Below are 27,568 nucleotides of genomic sequence, written 5' to 3'. Positions count from 1 at the left end.
TGCGTCACGGCTGGAGCGCAACCTTTGGTGTGACACAATCCAGTGAGGATTACATTGACAGGTCCTCCGGGAGCCGCGGTAAAAGTACAACCTCGAGGCATCGCGTTCCTAGGATCGCTAAATAGCTAATCTCTGAGCTCTTACTATGTATCAGTCACTGTGTTAAGGTAAGGGCTTTGCATAAACATTTTCTTCCGATTCATTCATTACCACAATTTACGGTACCAAAGAGAAAACCGGAAGTCTAAGTACTTGCCCCAAGCTACTCCCTGGTAATGACTGACCTCTGTGATGAACCCAGCTTTCCTGGCTCCCAAAGAACCAGCTCTTTTCGTTACGTTTTCTAGCTTACTCAACCGTTTGTGAAAAGAGGTTATATTAGGGAAGAGAGCAGGAGAGGATAGAGAAAGAACAAAGGTAGATTAAATTTTAATATGGGTCATTTAGCACCAAGCAAGTTTTGTTTTTTAATGTTCAGAAGCCAGTTTAGCAGCCAAACTGTAAGGCAGTTTAGCGGAGAAAGAAAACTTGGATGGAGTATACTGATTCTGACCTGGTCATCTTACATTCGTTATGTCACTTTATGTTCTTTCCTCAAGACACTGTGTTTGACCTTCTGTTCCCCAGAAGAACGTTTCTACTTCAAAATGTGGAGCCCATGAGCCAAAAAACAGAAAGTCAGACCCTAGCTGGTTTGGCTCAGTAGGTAGAGTGTCACCCTGCAGACTGAAGGGTCCCAGGTTCGGTTCTGGTCCAGGGCACAGCCTGGATTGCGGCCTCGTCCCCAATAAGGGGAGTGCAGGAGGCAGGCGATTGGTGATTCTATCTCATTATAGATGTTTCTATCTTTCCCTCTCTCTTCCTCTCTGAAATCAATAAAATGTTTTTTTTTTAAAAGGAAATCAGAACTCTTGAGTTTTATATCTGACTCTGGGTTTCACAGTGATTTGGAGTAATTGCCTTATTTTATAAATGTCTTTTCCTAGTGCAATTTCCTCTAGTTTAAGTGCCTCCCTTTGCTCATCCATATTCATAAAAGAATCTGATCTGTCACCTGGGAGCCACTGCAATCCACCCAATGAATTATCTATAATAATAAAAGGGTGATATGATAATTAGACCAGACGTCCTTCCAGGCAAAGCCGGGGCTGGGAGGGTAGCCAGTGCCAACAGCCGGGGGAAGGAAGACCTACACTTGTACAAATTTCGGGCATCAGGCCTCTAGTAATTATATGTTTATGTTGCCCCATCTCTTTTACTAGGCCAAAAGTAATCCTTGGGTTATCTTCTTGGTTATAATCCCACTGACTAGAACATAATCTTGCACCCAATAGCCACTCAATAAACATATAAATAACTCTACCCCTTTTCCCCAAGATCTAGTTAAATTCAATTGAAAAAAATTTATTGAGTGCATACCACTGCTGGATGCTATAGCTAGAAAGGAAGAAGACCACTCCCACCATTATTTCAGCCTACTTTAAAAAAATAGTTTCAGTAGAGAAAAGCAGTCACCATGGAAGATAAACGCAGATCTGTGGATCACAAAAAGGAGGCTCCACCTCTTGCATAAAGAGATCAAGATTTCCCACATGGAGGAAGTAAGGGAAATGGATGAAGGTATTCCAGGCTGGGAAGACAATGAGAGAAAATGCATAGAGGCCTGAAACTGTTAACTAATGTACATCATAAAAGCAAGCAGGGAAAAGTTGGTAGAGAAGGCTAGAGAGGGAAAGTACAAGAACCAAATTAAGGTGAGCTACTTTAGTAAGGTGGCTACAATGGAGACATTAAATCTAATTCTGGATGTATTAGGTAGCATGAAAGTGACTGAGCAAATTCTTTTCTCAGGAGAGTGTGCTGAGAACAAAACTTCAGACATGAAGAAATATTAAAAGCCTATATGAGGACTCTATTCCTAAGCAGATCCTCCTGTGACGGTAATGACATATTGCATGGGATCTACTGGTTTTACTTGAAATGGAGAGAGAAAGAAACTTGCCATTATTGATGTACCATAGAAGGATCAAACCGCAAAATCACTAACTTGCTGACTGTCCAACTGAGTGAAAATGGGTTGCTTATTTTCCTAAGAATTCCAAGTTTTGTATATATGGGACTGCTTCATAAACTGAACAATTTTCTTTGGGAAGAGGGTTGTAATAGTTTCCATTAGACTCACTTTCTGTGAGGTTTAGGTGGCTTGCTAATATGTATTAGAATTGTCCACTCACCAGCCCAATGTAAGACCACCCAGGTGGCCTTCGTGTTTTGCACTAAATTTTAGCAATAAGCTATTGAAGTTAGCTAATGAGAGATTATATGTCACCAATCCAAGTGTTTCAAAATGTGGCTTGGGATCCAAAGGAAATAAATTTGAGGTTCCATTATTTTCAGAGATTTTATAAGAATCATCAAGAGAATTTAATATCTTTTTTATGTATTTTATGTTCATTTTAACCTTTCCAAGCAAATTAAAGTGTATGAACACATACACACACACACACACACACACACACACACACACACACACACACCTATATAAGGAATGGGAAATGGGAAGGGATGACACAAGAGATACTGAGAAGATAGAATTATCAAGACTTAGTAAGTGATAGGTGCCAAAGAAAATAATACAAAGATGTTTCCAAGTTTTTGGATAAAGTGACTAAGTCCAATACCTTTCGTGAAATCTGTCTAGTTAGGGACTTATAATCTGAATCATTTGAAAAGCCCTTGACCCTCCCTCAAAGAATTTGTATAGCAGATATGCTCATAATTAACAAAATGACATATGTGCTAGATTATTCTTTGAAAGTGTTGGAAGTAGCAAGACTGGAAACCCTTTCTAGCTTCTCACTAAGGGTATATAGTACATACTATAAATATACTTATGGTATATACTAGATAGCTCTTTAAAAAGAACAAGGTTGCATTTAATGTGCTATCAAAGAAAGTTGAACATTATGTATACAGTATGTGAATACAGTCATTAAAGATAGATAGTATATTTGATAGAATATATAAGTAACTGGTAATGGGGTTGTGTTTAGGAAAAGGAGCTGAGTGGCTAAAATAAGATTTATTTTTTTTCTATATACCACTTTGTATTTTTTATTTTTGTACAATACAAATGTATTATTTACTCAAAAAATAAATGGGTACATTTTATTAATCAAGTTAAGACAGCATTTGATAATTTATAAAGTACTGGTTTATCTGGTACATTGTAGTGATGGAATTTAATTTTCCCCTATATGAATATTTAAATTTTAAATCTTTTTTTACTGTGGTAAGCTATACGTGACATGACATTTACCGTTGTAACCATTTCTGATTATACAGTTTAGTAGCATTGAGCACATTAAGGTTATTTTTGTGCACCCATCACCACCCATCATCTCCAGAACTTGTTCACCTCCAAAACTGAAACTCTGTACTCATTCAACTACTGCTCCTCCCCTCTCCACCCGGCCTCTGGCAACCACCATTCTGCTTTTTGTCTGTATGAAGGTGACTGTTCTATTAATAGGTGCCTCTTACAATATTTGTCCTTTTTAGCTTCTTTTTTTTCATTTAGCATAATGTCTTCAAGGTTCACTCATGTTGTAGCATGTCAGAATTTTCTTCCTTTTTGAAGTTGAATAATATTCCATTGTATGTTTATGCCACATTTTGTTTATAACTTTTAAGTCTTTACACTTTATCTCTCAAATTAGATTGTAAATTTCACAAGAATAGACATTCAATATTATTAATTCTTTTTAGCCCATAATATAATGTTAAATGTTTTATAAATGTTTGGTGCTAGACAAATTGGTATATTCTATTAAAAATGCAAGTGAATCTAGAAAATAATAATAAAAGTTAACTTTTTTGAGAACTTATAAATGTGTCAGTAAGCCATATTAAGCCCTCTATGTGAATTCTCAAATGCATTTATCATAATTATTCTCTTATTTGATAAGTCAGGAGTACTATTGTTATCCTCTCATTATCCTTTCTTTTACTGAGTCATAGGCAGTCTGAGTTAATTTAAATCATTTTTAAATCTTTTTTTATTTTTCAATTACAGTTGACATACAATATTATATTAGTTTCAGGTGTACACCTCAGTGATTAGACAGTACATAACTTATTAAGTGATCATCTGAGACTCTTGTAGTCATCAGACACTATACATAGTTATTAAAATATTATTGACTGTATTCCTTATGATATACTTTACATCCCCATGACTATTTTGTAATAACCTATTGTACTTCTTAATCTTTTCACCTTACTCACCCATCTCCCACCCCCCAACTCCCATCCAGCCATCAAAATGTTCTCTGTATCTGAAAGTCTGTTTCTGCTCTGCTTGTTCATTTATTTTGTTTTTTAGATTTAATTGTTGATAGATGTGTATTTATTGTAATTTTATTGTTCATAATTTTCATTTTTTTCTTTTTCTTTTTAAAGAAAATCCTTTAACATTTCATGTAAAACTGGTTTATTGGTGATGAACCCCTATAGCTTTTCCTTGTTTTTGAAACTCTTCAATTCTAAATGAGAACTTTGCTGGATAGAGTAATTTTGGTTGTAGGTCCTTTTCATCACTTTTAATATTTATGGCCAATCCCTTCTGGTCTGAAAAGTTTCTGTTGAGAAATCAGCTGATTGTGTTATGGGAGCTATTTATAGGTAACTGCATTCCTTTGCTGCTTTTAAGATTTTTGTTTTTGTCTTTAATGTTTTGCATTTTAATTATGCTATGTTTTGGTGTGGGCCTCTTTGGGTTCATCTTGTTTGGGACTCACTATACTTATGTGTCTATTTCCTTCACCAGTTTAGAGAAGTTTTCTGTCATTTTTTCAAATAGGTTTTCAATTTCTTGCTTTCTCTCTTCTCCTTCTGGCACATCCATGCTATGAATGTTGGTATGCTTGAAGTTGTCCCAGAGGCTCTTTACACTATCTTCATTTTTTGGATTCTTTTTTCTTCCTGCTATTCTGATTGGGTGATTTTTTTCTTCTTTATATTCAAAATGCTGATTTAATTCTCAGCTTTATCTACTCTACTGTTTATTCCCTGTAAATTATTCTTCATTTTGTTAGTGTACCCTTTGTTACTGACTGGTTCTTTTAAAATTGTTTCCGTGTCCATTTTTATACTATTGAAGTTTTCCCTAAGTTCACTGAGCATTCTATAACCAGTGTTCTGAACTCTGCATCTAGTAGATTAATTGTCTCCATTTTTTAAATTCTTTTTCTAGAGTTTTCTTCTGTTCTTTCATTTGAGTCATGTTTCTTTGTCTCATCATTTTGACAGCCTACCTCTGTTTGTTTCTATGTATTGGGCAAAGCTGCTATGTCTCTCAGGCTTGGTAGGATGGCCTAATGTAGTAGGTTTTCTGTAAAGTCCAATGGCACAGCCTTCCCAAGCACTCAAGCTGGGCACTTCAAGTGCACCCTACCTATGTGGGCTGTGTATATCCTCCTATTGTAGTTAAGCCATGATTGCTCTTGGCACATCAATGGGAGGGATTTATCACCAGCCGATCTGCTCCAGACACTGGCTGAGACCACCAACCACCATGGAGGATCAGCTGTTCAGGGACCCATCCTATGGAGCAGGACTTACTTCAATGAGGTTCTTGTGCCCGCTGAGTCTGCCACTTGAGTGTATAACTTGTGGAGGTGGTTGGGTGAGGCATCGATATGGTCTAAAGCTGTACACCAGATACACTGGCTTTGGGGCCTCCTGGGAGTTGCAGACCAAGGTCAGCTGCCACATGTGTTCTGCCCAGGGCCACCTGGCATGAGCTACAAAATGATCTGCAGATAACTGCTACTGGTGCTGGGTTTGGAGCTATACAAGCTGCATACCAAGGCTGCTCCTAATGTCAGGCCTGGGGCCATTTAGCAAGAAGTACAGGACTTTGTGAAATAGGTCATTCATATGGAAAAGCCACTGGAAAAAGCTTGGGTGGGCCTGCAAGTTGGGTGGGGTGGACTCTCCAGGAATCACCTGGGCAGAGTGGGCAGTGTGTACCACATTGATGGAAACTCAGATATGGTGCCCACCTGCAGACTCTGGGGGAAGGGCTCAGAAAAGAAACAATGGCCTCTGCCAGCACTTTTGTCTAGTAGAAAGTTGTCCTCACCCCACACACACACAGCTCTTGCCTTGATACCAGACAATTCATTTCCTCCCTGTATGTCCTTGAATCCTTTTAAACTGCTTCCCCAGCACTGGAGCTCAGAGGAAGTGAGTCTGAGTAAGTCCGTTAGTAGGCCTTTTAAGAGGAACTGCCTGGGACTCCAAAAGCTCTCTGTATTTCTCAGCCATAGTTCCCCCTGGTTTTATAGCCAGAATTTATGGGAACTTTTATTCCTGGCAATGGAACCCTGAGCTTGGGTTCCTGGTGTGGAGCTGAGACCTTTCTTGCTTTTAATGGAGGACCTCCACAGCTGAGCTATCTTTCCCAATCTTTATCCACTACATATGGATATGTGACCAGCTCATTCTGCATCTCTGCCTCTCCTACCAATCTTGATGTGACTTCTTCTTTAATTCCCTAGGACTTCTATTCAGCTATATTTCTGGTGGTTCTGAATGATGGGGGCTCTGTAATTTAGTTGTAATCTTGATGTGGTTATGGGAGTATGTGAGTACATTTACCTATACTGCCATCTTGACCAGAAGTAGTTCAGGGTTTTTTGTTTGTTTGTTTTATCTTTGTTTTAATAATTCTATAGGAATACTTAAGAAGAAAGAAACTGCATGCTTTAATCAAAAGTATGAAAGGGAATTGAAGATAAAGGAAATGCGAAATAAAACCTATAAGCCTTCAGAGTAATTGACTCATTGTTTTATGTAAAACTTTACAATGAAAATTGAAGAGAAAATGTAGACAATAATGAAGTTAGAGAATTCTTACTATCTCAGCCATTGAGCAAAAACAAAAGAATAAAACATGAAAAGTATAAATATTTAAGAATATATATTTTAGATTTAGCATATTATGACCTGAGCAATTAGCAGTGTTTATAAATTTGTACCAATTAGTATCTTTTTATGAGAAATAAATTAGGAAATTCACTCAAAAAATGGTAATAAGTATACATGAGATTTTCTGTATAGAATATGAGGGATCAAATTTAAAATGGATTAATCTATTTCTTATATGAGATAAAAGTGTAAGTAATAAGTAGTCTCAATTTTTAAAGTTCAATAAATCACCATGTATTGTGCAGATATAACATTATTTATGTTAGCTTACCATTGCATTTGACAGAAAGCTAATTGTATTTTCTCAAGCAAAAGGATGAGGAGGCCTATGATAGTTAATGCTAGACCTAAGGATTTTGATTGGGACTGATGAATTAAGTGTCAGAGTAAATTCCCAAACTGGACACCATACAACTAAAGCAGTTTTTTAGAAATATTTTTCAGGTATTAATTTTCATAAAGTATTGAAGCTAAGGAAATAACTTAGGATATTATCACAGTACTGTAAATATGAAGCCAAGAAGGAAGATGGGTGACCAAAGAGATAGGGGGAAAGGAAGGGATACAAGAACTATGTCAAAAGAAAATTTAACCCAAATAGGTGAAAGCTTCAATACAGAGGATAGAAAGGAAGGATACTGATGTTTTTAATAAATTGGGGGGAAATGTTATAAAACCATGAAGTGCAGTAAATTAACCTTCTGTTGCTCTGGAACTGATGCTACATTTTCTCTATGGAATCTGACCACTAGGGGTCAGAGTGCTATACTTCTAATATCAGGTATATAATTCTACAAATTTACACTAATTGGTTTGGCTCTATTCTATAATTAATTTCATGTTTTACTCCCCCCATTCTCAGTATAAGAATACTTAAGTAGTTTGGGGATTGTGCCTGTGGCCCAAGCTATAGTAATGAGAGTACCTCATTCCTTTGCCACAGTGCAACCCCCGTCAGGCCAGAGTGAATTCTGGGCTTACTCCACCTGAAGAATCTGTGCTGGAGCTTCTTCATGTGGAGAACACCTGCCTAAGACCCAAGCTCTTTCAAAGGAAGGTACAGTTGAGCAAAAATGAAAGAAATCAGTAAGTTCTGTAAGACAGCTGTAAGTCCCCTACATCCATATATGCCTGGAGCTATGTTTACTTCTGAGCTGTTCAGTTTTGTCCACGAGTAAATTCTCCCCATTTTATACCTTAAGCTAATTTGAGTGATTTTATTTCACTTGCCAACCAAGTAGTACTGGCTAAACTTCATATTTTTACACATTCTCTTGACTTTTAAACAAATAATTTGTATCTGTTATCTAACTATCTGGTTGCTCATAAATATCTGTGGGAAAGAGACATATGATGTTTTCTCTGTCCTTCAGTAATATATCAATCAGATAGTAAACTTTTGAGTCAAATCATAACACATTTTTAAGTGTATACAGTGTACCAAGGATTGTATTAATACTCAGAAAGAAATACTAATATCTCTGACCTCTTAGGAGTTTATATGCTAACAATAAACAGATATATAATACAGTATTGTTTATAGAGCTCAACAATATACAATAAAGTAAATATGATATAAATAAAAATTCTACTTTGCATTCAAAGATGATAAAAATGGCCAAAAATTGCAACAGATTAAGGAGAACCAAGATGAGGGCTTGTGATTTTTAAAGATAGTGGTCACTCATTGGGAAAAAGACCTTTGAGCAAAAGCTTGAAAAAGAGAAGGAGGTTAGTGTGGGGCAAGAAGGAAATTCAGGGAAAAGAGAACAGCCAGTGGAAAGACTCTAAAGGAGGAGCAAGTTTGGCAGGGCCAAGAGAAAGCAGGAAGATCAAAGTGGTTGGAATGGAATGAGTAGTAAGAAAGGAGGTCAAATATTAACAAAACCAGATTGTATATGGCTCCTGGGCCATAGTCAGAACTTTAGCTTTTACCCTGAAAGAAACGGGAGCCAGTAGAGTGTTACTAGAAGAGGAATGGATCAAGAAGTTCCGTTAAAAAGCTTTTGTAATAATCCAGGCAAGCACTTATGGTATCCTGGACTAGTGAGGTTACAGTAGAGGTGATAAGAAATGGTTAGATTGTGGATGTAATGAAAGACACACTCATAATATTTCCTGTAGAATATATTTAAGATATGAGGAGGAAAAAAAGAGAAAAGAAGGGTAATTTCAAAGATTTCGGCCTGGATACAAGAAGAATGAAATTGCCATCAGTGGAGCTGGAAGAGATAGATAAAAGAAAGAAAGAATTGGGGTATTTTATTTTTTACTTTTAATTTTTTTAAATAATGTTAGATTTTTTTTAAGTTTAAAAAATATTACAATTAACACAAAAATATTATAATTACAAGTAACTTTCACCCAGTTCCTTCAGATGATAACATTTTACAAGACCAAAGTATAATTATAAGCCAGGGAATTAACATTGATATGATACTACTAACTGTCCCAGTCTAGGAAAGTTTCTCCTTCTTTCTTTGTCTTTCATGACCTTGACAATTTTTAAGAATACTGATCAGTTAATTTATAAAATTTTCTGCAATTGAGTTGGCCATGGTTATAAATTTTTGGCTATACCACTATAGAAGTGGTGTCATTATATCAAGGAGGAGCATGATGTTGATATGTCTCATTACCATTGATGTACTTGCAACACTGTCTCTCCAATGTAAAGTTATGATTTTTCTGTTTGTTATTAGTAAGTGTCTTGTGGGGTGATACTTTGAGATTATGTAAGTATCTTGTTTCTCAGCATGTATTACCCACTAATTTGGCACCTATTAATGACGCTTGTAGGCAACAATAATTACTGTGCTGTTTGCCAAACAGTAATTTTCTCATTTCTATTAATTCTTCTACTTTTATTATTAGATGATCTGTCCCTTTTCATTTATTTATCTGTCCAATAATTTATATTATTATAAATATTTCTTTTTTTTCATGGCTTATATTCCACTACTCTATTTCCCCCGAAAATAAGACAGTGTCTTATATTAATTTTTGCTCCCAAAGATGTGCTAGATCTTATTTCCAGGGGATGTCTTATTTTTCCATGAAGAAGAATACAGTACACATTTATTGTTAAATGAAAATAAAGGAAATTTATTACCTGTATACGTACAGTAGTTGTCAACACAAACCAGACAAACTGTGAATCCTACAGTATCAAGAATTTACTCATTTATTCAGTGACAATCATGTCATCATCTTCTGGAATATCATCATAACAATCTAATTCCTGAATTTCCTGGTGAATTTCTTGTGACTCCATTTCTTTCAGAATCAGTGGACCAAATCTTTCATGTTTAGCCTAGGGGGAGCCTTATTTTCGGGGGGATGCCTTATATTTCACTCAGAAGGAAACATGTAAGTAGGTCTTATTTTCAGAGGATGTCTATTTTCAGGGAAACACGGTAATAGCATGATTTTGATGCTCACATTATCCCAGATTTGGTCTTTGACCTTCAGGTTTGCTTCTGTATTCTTCTGATGTGTCTCTTCCCACCCCCACCCCCACCCCCTTTTTTTTTTTTTTTTTTTTTTCTTTTTATTTAGCACTTTCTTATTTTCTGGAATCATAAGATGCTCCTGGATCATCTTATATTTTCTCTGTTCCATGCCTAGTATCAGCCGGTTCTCCAAGGAGTTATGGTTCCTTTTAGTGGGAAATGGTATTTAGAAAACAAGAGCACTAGATGTGCTCATTGCTACTGAGTGTCATTACTTCAGGAACTCAGTTTTAAACCTGTTAAACTTAAGATATCTAGTAGACATACAATGGAATTGTCAATTTGGTAATTATATTTTATGAATCTACAGTTTAGCTGGAGAGTTAGGGATGAAGATATCAAATTTGTGAGTCATTGGCATAAAGGTGATATATAAAGCCAAAACACTAGATGAGATTAGTTATGGAACGAATATAAATAGTGAAGAGGACCAAAGACTGAGGCCTAGAGTACTCCAATATCAAGATGAGGGAGAAGAGGAAGAGTTGGCAAATAAAACTGAGAAGAAGCAACCAGTAAAGTAGGAAAAAGAGAAAGAATGTTATATCCTAATGCCAAATTCTTAAAGTATATCACGGAGGAGAGAATGATCAATTGTGTCAAATTATGCTTACAGTTCAAGTAAAATGAAGTCTGAGAATTAATCATTGGATTGAGCAACTTGAAAGAGTACTTTTGGAGGAGTAAAAGTTGAATGAAGTTGGTTAGGGTGAAGAAGCGACAAGAACTGGAGATAGCACATACGTACAACTTTGAAGATTTACTGCAAAGAGTAGCAGAGATATGGGACTATAGCAATGCAAAATATGGTTTAAAAAGGATGGAATATTTTTAAAGATAGAAACAAGAGCATGTTCATATTACAAATAAGAACACAATCCCTTGGAGATAGGGAAATTGTCGATAAAGTACAGAGGAAACTATTGAAGTGGTATTCCTGAGAAAGTGACTATTTTCTAAGCATTATATTACAGTGTCTGAGACATAAATATTTGGAGAATAAATAAAGGTTGTTGACCTAGTTTAAAAACTCAAGTACATTTGGCTGATATTTTAAAAATCAAATGTAAAGAAATTTGAGTTTTTTTTTAAACTAGAGCTTTCTGATAAGACATTAGCAGTGAGTATCAAGAGTCAACTAAAATATTATACTGGAAATATATTTCACTGGCAAGTATATGGTCACTGATAGGAAGATGTGTGAAAATCCTTTTTGTCGTTTATCTTTTTTAACCATAGAACACTAGTGGCTTTTGATTTAAAAAAGGAGGAGGAGGAGAAGGAGGAGGAGGGGGAGGAGAAGAAGAAGAAGAGAGAAGAGAAGAGAAGAGAAGAGAAGAGAAGAGAAGAGAAGAGAAGAGAAGAGAAGAGAAGAGAAGAGAAGAGAAGAGAAGAGAAAGAAGAAAGAAAGGAAAGGAAGGAAGGAAGAAAGAATTTATTAAATGCTTTCTATTAGCCTCATCTCTCATTGGCTTCTTTCCAAATATTTTCTTACAAATAATAAATCTGTAAGGGAAATTTAGACATTTGCAATTCTACTGAGAGCAAATTTCTTTCAGAGTGAGTGGTGGGAATAACAAAGGCCTACAAGGGCATTAGTTAGAAACTCTGTCAGAGAAAAGAACAATCCTTGCAGCTGATTTCATGAAAATATACTCTCTGAAGCTACATTGCAACAGCTAGGAGGGGAGGAAGGTATTCGGTTTTGGCTTATTTGATTCATTTGGTTATTTCAGATTTCCTAAAGACCCTCTTTGGGGCTGCTGCCCATTCAATAGGAGAGTAAGAGCAGAGCCAAAGGAAAAAAGCAACTAGAACAAAATAAAGAAAACAAGACTTTTTATCCTTATTCTTAGTTATGTTGTTATATTTACCCTCTATAATTTCTAAGAAATTATTTATAAGAGGCAGAAAAAAATGTGTAGTATAAAGAAACTCAGTGAATAGTTATAGCATTTTCTAAGCATATATTTAATTATGTTACATATCAATATGGGTAGTACAGCAAAACTGTACTCCCTGAAGTTCATTTGTTTTTACATACTAATTATGATATATTATTAGACAGATGACACACATAAGTTTATTTAATTGACTGTTGATTACCTTGGCTAGTGGAAGGAAACAATGGTATGATTAATCCAAAATAATCTAACGTCATTTATATTTGACTTTGGGAAAATATTGTTTGGTATTTAACAATGAATGAGAATACTTTTAACATTCTAAGATGTGTTTTTTAAACTTCAAATAAAGCAATGAAAACATATTGAGTAAAAACTTATTCATTCTGGCCTTGCAATAGATGGTAATTAACCAACAGGAAGTTTCTCAATTTCCTTATCTATCATTTAGCAACTATTTCAGGTAATCATTGTTTTTCATTATCTAGAAGAATCTACTCTGATTTTATGTGGTTCAGGTTGCCATAACTAAGCATCTAACTAAGACCAGTTCAGTCAGAACCTAATATTCCTCTGACCACAGTACTGAATTTCATGAGTTACATATAACTTGGGGAAACCCCATCATCATATCCTATCCTATTTGCAACAACTCTGGGTCCCCAGCTGCCATTTTTATGAAATATGACCATGCCCTTAGGCCCTCGTTGATTGATCTAGAATTGAGCCCTAACCAAAATTGGGCCAATTACAGCTCTTTCCCCATGATTTCAAAATTTGGACTAAGAAAGTCCAATATCAGTTTTGACATTTCTCTAACACAGAAGTTATATATTATTGACCTTCATGTAACTGTGGGAGAATAGAAAGCTGTTCTAGATAAAGAGAATGAGAGAAAAAAGAAGTAGGCAGAGAGAAGCAGAGAGAAGCAGAGAGAAAAATGAAGAAGGAAGTCCCATTCTGGTCCCTTAGAGGCCAGGCTACATTCTTTTTTTTTTCTTTTTTTCCCCCCCATTTTATAATTATATTTTTATTTCTCTTTTAGATTTATTTTCAATTTTTCTCCTATTGGAAAAAACTCATAACCTCCTTACTTCCTGTGGGAGTTAATGGCTGCTGAGGATAATAACCAGCATAATACTGTAAAGTATAATAATATCTCTACAATTTCCAGAAACAACTTGATAGTCACAAGTTTGAGCTCTAGAGCTTCAATGAAAAAATTAAACAAAAATAAATACATACAATATAATATAATCCTATCTGAATTATACCTATTATTCAGTATAATGTATTAGAAGGAATGATGTAGGAGAAAATAGGCAAAGAAGCAAGAATAAGTCATCTCAAGCCAAGATTTCTTACAAAATAAACTCTAGGAATGATCTCTCTTTCCTGGTATATAATATTTAACTTGGAATTTACTAGTCAACATGTTTTTGTTTTGGATTCTACATCATCCACCTTTTGCTTTAAGGATGTCAACTCCCCCTTATCCTGCATCTAAATGTTTACTTTTACGCAGTAGATATGGAATCCATTATAAAGATTTCAATCCTAAATCTTTCTGCCTGAAAATGTTTTTTTTTGTTTTTTTTTAATATATTTTTATTAAGTTATTATTTTTGTACATATACCAATGCCCCCCCTCCCGTACATACCCTCCCTCCCCAGAGTTTTGTGTCCATTGGTTGTACTTATATGCATGTATACAAGTCCTTCAATTGATCTCTTATCTCCCCCAGAAATCTCCAGCCTCCCCGCTGTAATTTGACAGTCTGCTTGTTGCTTTACTGTCTCTATATCTATATTTTGGTTCTTCAGTTTATAATGTTCTTTATCATCCATAAATAAGTGAGGTCATGTGGTGTCTCTCTTTCATTGACTGGCTTGTTTCACTCAGCATGATGTTCTCCAATTCCATCCGGGTTGCTGCAAACGATGAGAATTTTTTTCTTTTTTATGGCTGCATAATATTCCATTGTGTAAATGTACCATAGTTTTTGGATCCAATCATCTGCTGATGGGCACCTAGGCTGTTTCCAAATCCTAGCTATTGTAAATTGTGCTGCTATGAACATAGGGGTGCATATATTCTTTCTGGTTGATGTTTCTAGCTTCTTTGGATATATTCCTAGGAGTGGGATTACTGGGTCAAATGGGACTTCCATTTTCAGTTTTTGAGGAAACTCCACACTGTTCTCCACAGTGGTTGCACCAGTCTGCATTCCCACCAGCAGTGCATGAGGTAATTTTTTTGGTGCAATGGTAAATGGGATTGCCTTTTTAGTCTCTGTTTCTGCAAGTTCACTATTGGTGTATAGAAATGCCATAGATTCCTTTTTCTCCGCAACCTCGCCAACTCTTGTCGTTTGTTGATTTGTTGATGTTGGCCATTCTGACAGGTGTGAGATGGTACCTCATTGTTGTTTTGATTTGCATTTCTCAGATAATTAGTGACTTTGAGCATGTTTTCATGTGCCTCTTGGCCTTCCTTCTGTCTTCTTTTGAGAAGATTCTATTTAGATCCATTGCCCATTTTTTAATTGGGTCATTTATCTTCCTTTTATTAAGTTGTGTTAGCTGTCTGTAGATGTTGGAGATTAAACCTTTATCAGTGATAACATTTGCAAATATGTTCTCCCATACAGAGGGCTTTCTTGTTTTGTTGATGGTTTCCTTTGCTGTAAAAAAGTTTTTTATTTTGATGTAGTCCCATTTGTTTGTTTTCTCTTTAGCTTCCATTGCCCTAGGGGAAGTATCATTGAAGAAGTTCTTTTGGCATATGTCTGAGATTTTGCTGCCTGTAGATGCCTCTAGTATTTTTATGGTTTCCCGTCTTATGTTTAAATCCTGTATCCGCCGGGACCGGTTTGGCTCAATGGATAGAGCATCGGCTTGGGGACTGAAGGGTCCCGGGTTCGAATCCGGTCAAGGGCATGTACCTTGGTTGCGGGCATATATTCCTAGGAGTGGGATTACTGGGTCAAATGGGACTTCCATTTTCAGTAGGGGGTGTGCAAGAGGCAGCTGATCGATGACTCTCTCTCATCGATGTTTCTAACTCTCTATCTCTCTCCCTTCCTCTCTGTACAAAATCAATAAAATATAAATAAATAAATAAATAAATAAATAAATAAATAAATCCTGTATCCATTTTGAGTTTATTTTTGTGTATGGTGTAAGTTGGTGATCCAGTTTCATTCTTTTGCATGTATCTGTCCAATTTTCCCAACACCATTTATTGAAGAGGCTGTCTTGACTCCATTGTATATTCGTGCCTCCTTTGTCAAATATTAACTGAGCATAGTGATTTGGGTTAATATCTGGGTTCTCAATTCTATTCCATTGATCTATATATCTGTTCTTGTGCCAGTTGTGAAGGCCATTCACTTCTGTTATTCTATTTGACAAGCCTGTTTCTCAGTCCAGACCATATTGCAGTTCCCTGCGTTTTGCTGCACCTCAGTGGCGATTCCTTAGTTTCTTGGTTTTTGATCAAATAAAACTATCAATAATAAAAACACAGTCAGTTTGTACTCCAGACCCTAGGTGGCAGTGTATGTGGATTGATGTCCAGTCTTTTTGGCTGCTCTAGCCTTCTTTTTTTGTGGCACTCAATGCCGGGGGTTTTGTTTGTTTGTTTGTTTGTTTATTTTTATTTATTTATTTATTTATTTATTTTGCCTCGGAGCTGAATCCTGGATGATTTCTCCCTGCTCTGCTTCTCAGTTTCCAGAAAAGCAGTTTCCCCCTGCTGTCTCTTAGGGTCAGTCAATCTGGGTGATCTCTCCTTTGTAATCAGAAGCAAAGTGTTGCAGGGGAATCAGCCTAGGTGCGCAATGGGCAAGTCTGCGTGCACTTATGAACAGACTGCTTCCCAATTCCTATGTTCTCCCTCCGTGTCAGATCAGAATGGGTTGCTCCCTAGAGAACCTCACTAGTAGCAACCTTGGGGACCCCTGTCCACTCTCTTGAATCACGCCAAACCCAACAGTGGGGGGCTTCTGTGGACGCAGATTTCCGGGGTCCCAGCGGCCTCGCGGTAGCTGCAGCTGCCGCTTTCACTGTTGGGACACACACCCCGCTTTATCCCCGGCAAAATCCAACATTTCTGTGGAATGCACATGTCCGCGCCTGTCGGATAGCCCCGATTTTTAACAATCTGTTCCGTGTCCCTTGGCGTTTTAAAAAGAGTCCTGCTACTGGGGAAGATTATGCCAGACCCGGCACTGGGTCTCCCCAGGCAGGATACTCGCTGCAGCGCAGCCTTCTTTCGGCGCCACTCGGCGCGGGTCGCGCCTTGGCTACAGTTGCTGCAGGCGCAGCGGGGCCCTGGAACCCTCACGCTATCCCCGCAAACTCTGACCTTTTCGTGGGTGATTGAAGAACTCCCTTGAATCCACATGTTTGCGCTGATTGGGGCGTCACAGCTGCTCGATGGTCTCCTCTGCTGTGGGTTTTCCAGGCCTCAGAGAAGATCCTCCTTTCCTGGTAAGATGGCGCAGCCTTCCCTTCGAGTCTGCAGCTCCCAGGCTACATTCTTAACCTTGGTTTTCTAAGGGTACAAATTTAGACCTCCATGCTAATTTCTTTCTTTGAAGCTAACTCCAGTTGGTTTCTCATTGTCAATCAAGAAACTTTACTAATTATATAATGTTTCAGGCTTGGGAATTTGTGGGACAGATAAAATAGAAAGACAAGAGAGGAAGGAAAGTAACGGTACCAGTGAGAACAAAGTTGAAATAGCTGAAATGAGGGGTCAAATTAGATAGAGAAGAAAGAGAAACCAAAATGGGATAATCCCAACTAGAAGTAGGGGAAGAGCTGAGGGGCTGGAGGGCAGGTTTGGATGAGTTTGCTTCTCTGTGGGAGTCAGGAATTGAGAAGAAGGATGTGGCCTGAGAGATATCTAAGATAGAAGAGTCCTAAATTGTAACAAGCTCTAGGATGTGGCCAGGAGAGAGGGCTGTTGAAAGGAAATAAGAGTTGGAATGGAGATTAAAGAATTCTGACACTAAGAAATGGAATGGATAATTTACCTAGGAAAGTGGCAGAAGTTAGGTAGAAAAGAACCAAGTGACATATGAGCCTAGTGTACAGGAATTGTAAGAATCAAAGTTATATTGTAGATTTCTATTCTCCAGTGTCAATATGAGAAACTGAGTAGATGAAGTATTGTATTAAAGGTCCTGACATCTTCAAAGATAGCATTAATTGATATTTGTAATAAATTAAATGAGGTAGAGGAACTCTATATTACATACAAATGTTCTCTAGTCCATCAGTTGTGCTAAAAACAGAAATAAATAACAAAAATATGAAACATAAAAACTCACATGAAAACAACTTCAATTCTTCTAAGTAATAGACTTATCAAGGAGAAAATTAAGAATACAATAATAAAAGTCTATTAAAATAATAAAGTACTTCTCAGAAACATTGAAATGCAGGAAAAGTAATCTTAGAAGAAAATATATGCTCATAAATCATTTTACTACTAATAGACAATTAATTACATAAACATTCGATTTCAGGTCATAGAAAAATCTTAAATCCTGAGTGAAAATACACTAGAAGCATACTAAAGCTAATCAGAAATTTAAAATACACTTGAAAATTACATCAAAAGTTGCTTTTTAAAGAGACTAATGTAATGAACAAATGCCACATATAACATAGTAAAAAAAAAAAACACTAAATAGAAAAAAGATTGCAGATACAGTAAGCAAATCAAAACAAATATAAAATTATAGAGAATATATTCTAAAAGAATTTTTATAGAAATCAGGCAATGTTTACAAAAATTATTTTTAAAGATACCTGAAAACAACCCTCCAAAATTTTTCAACTAATAAATAGTTGTATTAAAGGTCCTGGTACATGCATACAATGAAATATTGTTCAGCAAGAAAAACAAACGAACTCTCTAACACATGTGAAAATATGTTGCATGAAAAATATCAGGCTTAAATGCCTACAATGTCCATTTGTACAACATTGTGGAAAAGGTAAAACTATGGGAGCAGAAAACAGACTAATAATTGACAGGAATAGGGTGGGGACATGGGGGAACATTTTAGGTATTAAAATGTTCTGTATTTTGATTGTGGTGGCTGTTACATGATTCTGTTCATTTATCAAAACTCAGAACTGTACATTAGAGGTGAATTTTATTCTATGTATATTGTACCTCAATAAACCTGGCTTAAAAAAAAAAAAAGTTGCCATAGTCAGTGTATCTCAGTCGTTAGAGCGTCAAGCCAAGCACCAAAGGATCATAGGTTCGATTCCCAGTCAAAGGCATGTACCTGGGTTGCAGCCCTAGTCAGGGCATATCCAGAAGGCAAACAAATGATGTGTCTCTCTCACATCAATTTTCCTTTCTCTTTCTCTTTCCTCCTTCCTCCCTCCCCTCTCTCCCTTCTACTCTCTCTAAGTATCAATGGAAAAAAATATCCTCATGTGAGGATTTTTTAAAAAGACTTAGATGTAAGTTGTGAAACCATAAAAATCCTAGAAGAAAACATAGGCAACAAAATCTCACATAGCAAAATTTTCACCAATACATCTCCTAGGCCAAGAGAAACAAAGGAAAAAAATAAACAAATGGGACTACATCAAAATAAAAAGCTTCTGCACAGCAAAAGAAACCACCATCAAAATGAAAAGGGAACCTACTGTATGGGAGAATATACTTGCCAATGATACATCTGATAAGGGACTAATCTCCAAAATACATAAAATTCTCATAGAACTCAACAAAAGGAAGACAAACAATCTAATTTAAAATATGGGAAAGGACCTAAAAAGATACTTCTCCAAAGAGGACATACAGACATAGGAAAAAATGCTCAACATCACTAATCATGAGAGAAATGCAAATTAAAATCACAATGAGATATCACCACACACCTGTCAGAATGGCTATCATCAATAAATCAACAAACCACAAGTGCTGGGGAAAATGTGGAGAAAAGGGAACACTAGTTCACTGCTGGTGGGAATGCAGACTGGTATAGCCACTGTAAAAAACAGTATGGAATTTCCTCAAAAAATGGAACTGCTGTGTGATCCCACTTCTGGAAATATATCCTAAAAACCCCAAACTACAAATCTGAAAGAATAAATCATGCCTATGTTCATAGCAGTATTATTTACAATAGCTAAGATTTGGAAACAGCCCAAGTGTCCATCAGTAAATGAGTGAATAAAAAAGTTGTGGTACATTTACATAGTGGAATACAATGAAGCTATAAAAAAGGATCTCTTACCCTTTGAGACAGCATGGATGGACCTGGAGACTATTATGCTAAGTGAAATAAGGCAATCAGAAAAAGAAAAATATCACATGATCTCATTTATTTGTAGAATCTAATGAACAACATGAATTGACCAACAAAATAAGACCCAAGGCATAGAAAAGACTGACATATGTCAGGCAGTGGGAGGGAGGAGAAGAAATAAACCAAAGAACTTACATACTTACTAGAGCCCCAATGCACAAAATTTGTGCAAGAACCTTTCTTCCCCCAGCTGCCAGCACTGGTTTCCCTCTGGCACCCGGGACCTGGGCTGCCCTTACAGCCCTGACTTCATCTGGAAGGTCGTCCAGAAGGATGGCCAAAAGGATATCCAATCTAATTAGCATATTACACTTTTATTATTATAGATTACAGGCCCAGTGCATGAATTCGTGCATATGTGGGATCCAGCCAGTCTGGCCCCAATCGGGGCAGATTGGAGCTGTGTCTTTCAGGAGGAGGAGAAGACAGCAAGAGGTTGGCTGGCCAATCCACCCTGCTCAGAGCCCAGTCAGGGCTGGGCTGGCTGGGGGAAGGGGCTACAGGTGATTGCCCAGCAAGCCCTACCCCCAATTGGGGTGGGGGGCCAATTGGGGGTCAGTGGCCAAGAGAGGGGTTGTGGGAAGTTGGCCAGCAGCCCCACCCCCGATTGGTGGGGGGGGAGGGGGCATTGAGGCTGCAGGAGATTGGCTAGCCAGCCCCACCCCCTATTGGGGTAGGGTGGGGTGGGCATTCAGGTGCAGGGCCGGCCACAGGAGGAGTCGTGGAGGACACAATGGGAAATTAGCTACATATAGGATGATTAAGCAAATATGTTAATATATTGAAGAAAACAGGAGCCAAGTTTCTCTCTGTCAAATAAGAGAATTATAAATTGGAAAAGAAAGAAAATAAGAATGAAGCCTGTGGTACTGAATTTGAATCAAAGATATCAGATTTCCTTTTATTATATAGAAGGAAATATAAGTGAAATAGCATATGTAGGTGTGTACATACATAATGTGTGGGGGGATTATGTGTGTGTATTGTAGAAAGCGTTGTTTAAATCTTAGGATCACACAAGAGTGGATTTAAAGCCTCAAATAATTTCACCTAGAACCCATCTCTCTCCATCTCTTGACTGTCATTCATCTTGACTTCATTTTTATTCTCAGACTCTACAAGGTATCAAGATGGTTGTCATTAGCTTCCAAGCCAATTTCCAAATTCAAATCCAGGAGGAAAAGACATTACTTTCTACTCAATAATTTTTTTTTTAAAGCCTCATTGCATATCATGGGCTCTGACTGGTCTTGTGCTTACCTTGTAGAATCACGATGGAACAGGGAATGCAGTGCATTGATTTGCTAAGGCTGAGCCACGCCCACTTCTGGAGGCCCAGGAGGAATGAGCTCTGTCTAAAGCACCTGGATTGGTTGTGTGGGACAGGATGGTTCCATAGAGGAAAACTGGGCTGCTTTTGCTAGAAGAATGATGAGTAGGTCCTGGGAAGCAAAATGGATTTTTACTATTCAGTTCATTCCTTTTGGCAGCTGAACATTCCCACACTCCCATTTTCCCATATATTATATATGCCTTAAAACATGTCCAATTCCATATTGAGATGCCATAGGCAACTAAAACACAACCACTTATTCTCCAAATAAAATAATTCAAAGTCTTATCTAGTTGCAACACTGAAATACATGTCTTAAATTATCTGGGTAATTCCACATAATCTAGCAAAACCCATAATCTAGCGCCATAATATGGGCCATAAGAAATAGCTAACACACTCTGAGATTCTGATATTGTTGGACTGTGTTCTCTAACATTCCATTGTCTTGTCAATAAAAGGTCTGAGTTCCAAGATAAAGTACAGATAGCCATTTGACCAGCTGTTTTGCACTTCATATTTAAATGATAAAACTCTCTCTCTCTCTCTCTCTCTCTCTCTCTCTCTCTCTCTCTCTCTCTCTCTCTCCCTCCCTCCCTCCCTCCCTCCCTCCCTCCCTCCCTCCCTCCCAATATAGCCAGTATGGAATGAGAATGAGAGAATCAGATTTCCTAGATAGTCAAATCAACTGGTCATCACACTGTAGCAGCCAGGAAAGTGCAACCACCAGGTCTGCTCTCAAGAAAGAACATGCCACTCAGCTGTGAAGAGTGCAATTAGCCAACAGCCTCCATGAGCAGCCCCTTCAGGACCTACCCCAGCTTGTCAGCTGAGGTCATGCTCTTCCTGGGCAACCCTGCCAGGCAATCATTAAGCATGTCTGGCTTTTTCACATCTAGCCATTTCTATTCAATGCAGGCTACTGTAACTGTAATGTTTGCTAAGGAGCTGACAATTACACTGACCCAGGCTCTGTATGGTCTGCATTGTCAGCTGAAGCCTTTCCCTCCCCAAACCAACTTGCTCCCCCACTTTATCTTTTACATATATTACTCCCAGAAAGTCTTTTTGGGGGGGAGTGGGGACTAGTGCAATGTGTGTGTTTTTCCCCCTGTGGCTTCTTCTGCCACCCCATAATAAATCTTTTGCACTCCTAACTGCATCAGCATCTGCTTCCCAATAGCCTGGAACTGGCACAACATGCTATTCCCAGGATCAAAGTACCTGCGGAACAGAATCAGGAACTAAACTGCAGTTGTGATCTGTCAGTCATCTTCTGCTTTTGTCACCCAGCCTCCAACAACCCTTCTTTAGGGAAGAAACAAGTAGGAAAAACATCCAGTAGTCTCCAATCTATAGTATACATCATACACTGCTTGGCAGGACTAGCAAGATCCCCAACATTGGCAATGGAACAAATTTCTTAATCAGTCAAAATGGTACCTTTTTCTCCATGGCCACATTTAAGGTGGATGTTGCAGAGGATCTCTTCTTTCTGAGATTACACCTCTTTAGCTACTAATAGTGTGTGGCAAGAGCTTTCGAGGTAAAATAACCATTAATCTTTGTTTGCCAGACTTGGAGTTTAGCTAGTTCATGCTTCCATGTAATTATCTGGGCTAATAACCAATGCCAGATGACTAGTTGAGCCTAGAACTGGGACCTACGGGTTTCTGTTTCTTAGCAACAGACTCTGGTGCTCTGTTGTTCTTCAATAACCTTTAGCTTATCGGCCTTCATCTCCACATCTGCTTTGAGTGATTCAAAATTATGTATGGTGCAGGTAGGTGAGGCTAATCGGCTCCAGGCTTGTAGTTCAGCCACATTTTTATAAATGGTAATTGCCCACTTTGTCAGGCAGCAGTACATTAAGAGAGGTGGTTGGATGGGTCTTATGGGATTAAGAGTGTTTTTAAAATATTGATGCCAGCTCTTAGATTTCAGATTTCAGCCACTTTCAACTTAAGCTGGCCTTTTTGGAGCACCATAACATGGGCCATAAGAAATAGCTAATACACTCTGGGATTCTGCTATTGTTGGACTGTGTTCTCTAACATTCCATTGTTTTGTCAATAAAAGGTCTGAGTCTCAAGATAAAATACAGATAGCCATTTGACCAGCTGTTTTGCACTTTATATTAAGAGTTAAGAATTACCAGCTTAAAAGCCAATTGATGATTCTCAGAACTGATGTTTCCATCTCTCTCTGCCTCACCTTCCCCTGTCTCTAAAAGTCAATAAAAACGTATATTTTTTTAAGTGGGTAAATAGTGCAAGCTACCAAAAACTGAGTTTAGCTAGTATGAACTGGTTTTCTAAGGATCCCACCTGACATGTTGAAGCCTTGTATGGTTAACAGGTATTCTTTAGATTATCTCCAAGATGCAGCACTTTATGGGATTTGCCTTAAAATGATTTATTCATTTCTTTTCTACAAATGTTGAAAATGTTAAGTCCCAGGTTTTTATTCACAGTGTTTTGTGCATAGTTACACAAAAGAAAAAAATTCATTTTATTTTTCTTATTTAAGACTCACTCTGAATATTGGAGTTATTGTGTTAATTCTGTAATTCTCCAGGAATATCCTGGGACGGCTCTGTGGCTGATTGGAAAATGGTTGTAGCAGTATTTCTCAATCAGGATTCAATGACACACCTGATTCAGAGCCCAAAATATGGAATCACATAGCCCTAGCTTCAGATTCTAGTTATAACTACTTTCTAATTCAGTGAATCTGGGCAAGTCCCTTAAACTCCCTAAACTTCAATTTCCTAATTAGAAATTTGAGGTAATATCCCAGATGACTGTTATGGGGATTATAAATGAGATGACATACATATAAGGAAATAGAGGAAATTATATTCTCTTGAATTACTCTTGTGATCTAGTGCATGAATTTAGAAGAAATACTTTGATGTCTTTCTTGGGACTAAGACCTTAAGAGTCAAGCTCTGTTATCAAAATATACTGCCCTCTAGGAAGGGTGAATCCTGTTAACTAAAGGCCTTTTGTTTTTCTGAATATTGAGTAGGGTTTGGATATGCAGAGTTTGATGGGTAGCAGCTGAGAGATGGGGTAGTACTGAGAAAGAAGAATCAGTGAGGTTGGTATTGAGGGGTATCAGTGTGTGCTGGAGCTGGCTCCTGTTGACCCCCAAGAGCTGATGGTTGACATCTCTTCCCAGCTCCCATGTTCAGTGACATCATGTTGGTAGTGCAAAATCAAATATGTGAGAATATTTACTCCACAGTAGTGGGCCCTTCCACCCCTGCTGAACATTTACAACCTAACACTGGATCAAATATCCCTACATGAGAGCAGTGAAGAAAGTTGCTTTGGAATGGGGATATCTAAGGGACTTCCCTCCCACCCCCCCACTCCCTCGACTTTTCTTTTTCTCTTGACATCTTTAGTAAAGTCCCTTTTAATCACTATTATTTTTAATTCAAGTGAATTCTGGAAGGAGATGGAGACAAGGATAAACTGCTATCTAAGTACTGACAAATGGTAACAGTAATTGTCTTTATTATTATTCATAACAATGACAAATGGTGCCTTTTCTTTCTCGTGAAGGTGCCAATGGAGCTGCTTTCCTGAACAGAACGTATTTCTTTTCATCTGCTTCATGGCAGGACATGGCTCAGGGCCCTTAATTCTGAGAGGCCATGGCTCTGTTGGCGTCCCACCCATGCAGAGAAGTTCTTCTGAGTAGCAACATGGCAGCTGAAGCCTAGAGGTAGGTATGGCCAAGGGAGAAAGAGAAGGGAGGGGAGGAAGCAGAGAAAGCATCCAGAGCATTCAAAGGCTCCAAGGTTGAAAAAAGGGCCAGTGAACCTGGAATGTGTTAACTGGAGAGAGATGAGGGTTAGATGTAGGTGGAGAGCAGCTGTGCTAGGCCTTCAAAATAGTTAACCATCAAGAGCAGTTGATTGGCCTCAAGGAAATTGTCAGGGATTGCATTGTCAAACTTCCTGATGCTCAACATTGACAAAAGCTTGGCTGACAGATACAATATTAATATAGGATTGCCTAAAGGATATGGAATGCATGGTTGTCTCTAAAAATCTGTGCATTAAGACAGATGAGCTGAGCGCTAAACTGCACTGGGGAAGATACTATGACTTAATGCCACAAGGCAAAATTAAAGGACATGTGGCAGCCAGTATCCAAGATCACCCCAATGACGCTCACCTTTATCTATGCCCTTCCCACATTGAATCCTGCTGACCTGTATAAGCAATAGGATATGGCAGTGTGTGATTTCTGAGTCTAGGAGCTAAAAGACATGATAGCTTTGTCTTTTTCGTTCTTGGATCATTCACTCTGGGGAAGTCAGCAGCCATATCATGGGGAAACTCAAGCAGCCCTATGAAGATGTCCACATGAGAAGGAACTCAGGCCTCTGCCAACAGCCAGCACCAGTGTGCCAGCCATGAGAATGAGCCAACTTGCAGTGAATTCTCCAGTGCCACTCAAGCCTTTGATGACTACCAGCCAAGCTGATGTCTTATCACAAACTCATGAGACACCTCAAGCCAGAATCTCCTACATAAGCTACCCCTGGATTCCTGACCACAGAAACTATATGATAATAACAAATATTTATTGTTGTTTCAAGCATGTAAGTTTTATTTTGTTTTATGCAGCAATAGATTAAAGCAGGCATTATAAAAAACAACAATAACATTATAGCTACAATAGCACTGTTTATTGAGTATTGTTTGTGAGTTATGGCAAGTTACTTAGACTTGCTACACCAGAATATCCTTATCTGTTAAAAAAGACTAATTAATAATATCCATTTTTTTAGAATGTTTATAGCATTAACTGGATTAATAGATGTAGATATTTTTAAAGAAAAAAGGGAATCATAGCGCATAGTAGAAACTTGATTAATATATTCCATCATTATTATTATTTGCTGTTATTATTCTCACTATTCTTTTTCATTTCAATTTTAACCAATCTGCTTCTCCTGATTTTCAAAATTAATTAGTAACAAAATGATCTAGACAATCAAACCATCAGAAACCTAGACATTATCCTTGACTGATTGTATTCTCATTCTTTACATCAAATCAATCATTATGTTCTAATGATTATATCTACTAAATACTTTTATACTAGTTTCTTTAAAAGATTTTTAAAAATTACTTATTAATTTTAGAGAGAGGAGAAAAAGGAGAGGGGGAAATATTGAGTTGTTGTTCCACTGTTGTATATATGTATTGGTTGCTTCTTTTATGTGCCCTGTCTGGGGATGAAACCTGCAACCTTGGCATATTGGGACAGTACTCTACCCAATGGAGCTACCCAGCCAGGGCCTCATACTATTTTCTTTATTCCTACTCCCACTGCCTTAAGTCAAGCTTATATCAATTCCCATCTGGACTATTAAACAAATTTCTAAATTGTTTCTGCCTCTAATCTTATTCCACTTGAAGCTGTTTTTCACACTGCAGTGACTTGTCTACAAAACAAATATGATAAAGTCATTCCCTGGTGAAAACCTTCCACTGGCTCTCTCACAGCTTTATAAAGTACAGTCTCCTTAGAAGGACCAATAAGGCCTGTCAGGATCTGGCCATTGGCCTGGCTCTCCTCTTATTAACACTGTGTATCAAGTCTTAATTCTCTTATTTGTTGTATATGGTGCCTCTCTTTCATGGTATTGATTTTCTTTAGGTGTTTGATGGTCCTTGCTTTGTTTCATTTTTTTCTTTTTCTTTCTTGTTATTATTTGCTGTGTGGGTTTAGATTAAACAGCTTATTTTCAGGTGCAAAGTAAGACTGGTCATCTATCAGTGGGTTCCAGTTTTAATCACAAAAAAAATATTTCTGATGATTGCAGGTGAGAGCTGGATCAAGGTGAATAGTAGGGCCATTCGTACTCTGAGACTGAAGATAAAATACTCTGCACAAAAATAAATTATTAAAGATCACACAGGTGCCTTTCCCACTGCAAACAGGCACTCCATCCTGGTACAGCAAGATCTGCATCCCTAAACTTCTTTGGTGCTAACACTTGTCAAGGCCCAGAGAAACACTTTCCTCATCTTGTGTCCATGACTTAGAAACAAACAAACAAAGGCAATCCTGTGCAAATGACATGAAGGTTTGAAAATTGTGCCCTGTCAATTTCAGAAATAGGTATTGTTTCAGCAGGGAGTATTTGAGAGGCAAACACATTAAAGAAAGAGAAAATATAAATTAATTATTGTGCCAAATTCTTTCTCTCAATGAATGCAATAGTTTCTTGCATAATGAAGGATTCTTTTCTAAGAGAGCTGAGCATCTATTTCTTGCTTGCCTTTGTGGATCTGGAGACTCCCTTGAATTAGCTCACTGTTTGAAACAATTGTATATGACAGCTGAATAAAATTTTGCAATATCAAATAATTCATGTTAATCTTAAATTTACACATAACTGATATGTAGGATAATGCTAATTCTAAAGGCAACTGGACAGACAATTAAAATT

At 37.5% G+C, this 27,568-nt stretch overlaps 1 long non-coding RNA gene across 2 annotated transcripts; it reads left to right on the top strand.

Annotated features, from left to right (window-relative positions):
- LOC123652684 lies at nucleotides 1–27,568 on the top strand. 2 transcript variants are annotated; one of them, XR_006742143.1, is made up of 4 exons: nucleotides 1–167; nucleotides 1,852–1,940; nucleotides 24,661–24,823; nucleotides 25,420–27,568. It is a non-coding gene; the product is annotated as an uncharacterized LOC123652684 (long non-coding RNA). The 2 variants fall into 2 exon arrangements; XR_006742142.1 differs by lacking the exon at nucleotides 1,852–1,940.

Source organism: Pipistrellus kuhlii, unplaced genomic scaffold (genome assembly GCF_014108245.1).
Source record: "Pipistrellus kuhlii isolate mPipKuh1 unplaced genomic scaffold, mPipKuh1.p scaffold_m20_p_2, whole genome shotgun sequence".
Lineage (NCBI taxonomy): Eukaryota > Metazoa > Chordata > Mammalia > Chiroptera > Vespertilionidae > Pipistrellus > Pipistrellus kuhlii.
This window is presented reverse-complemented; position numbering and strand designations above follow the sequence as displayed.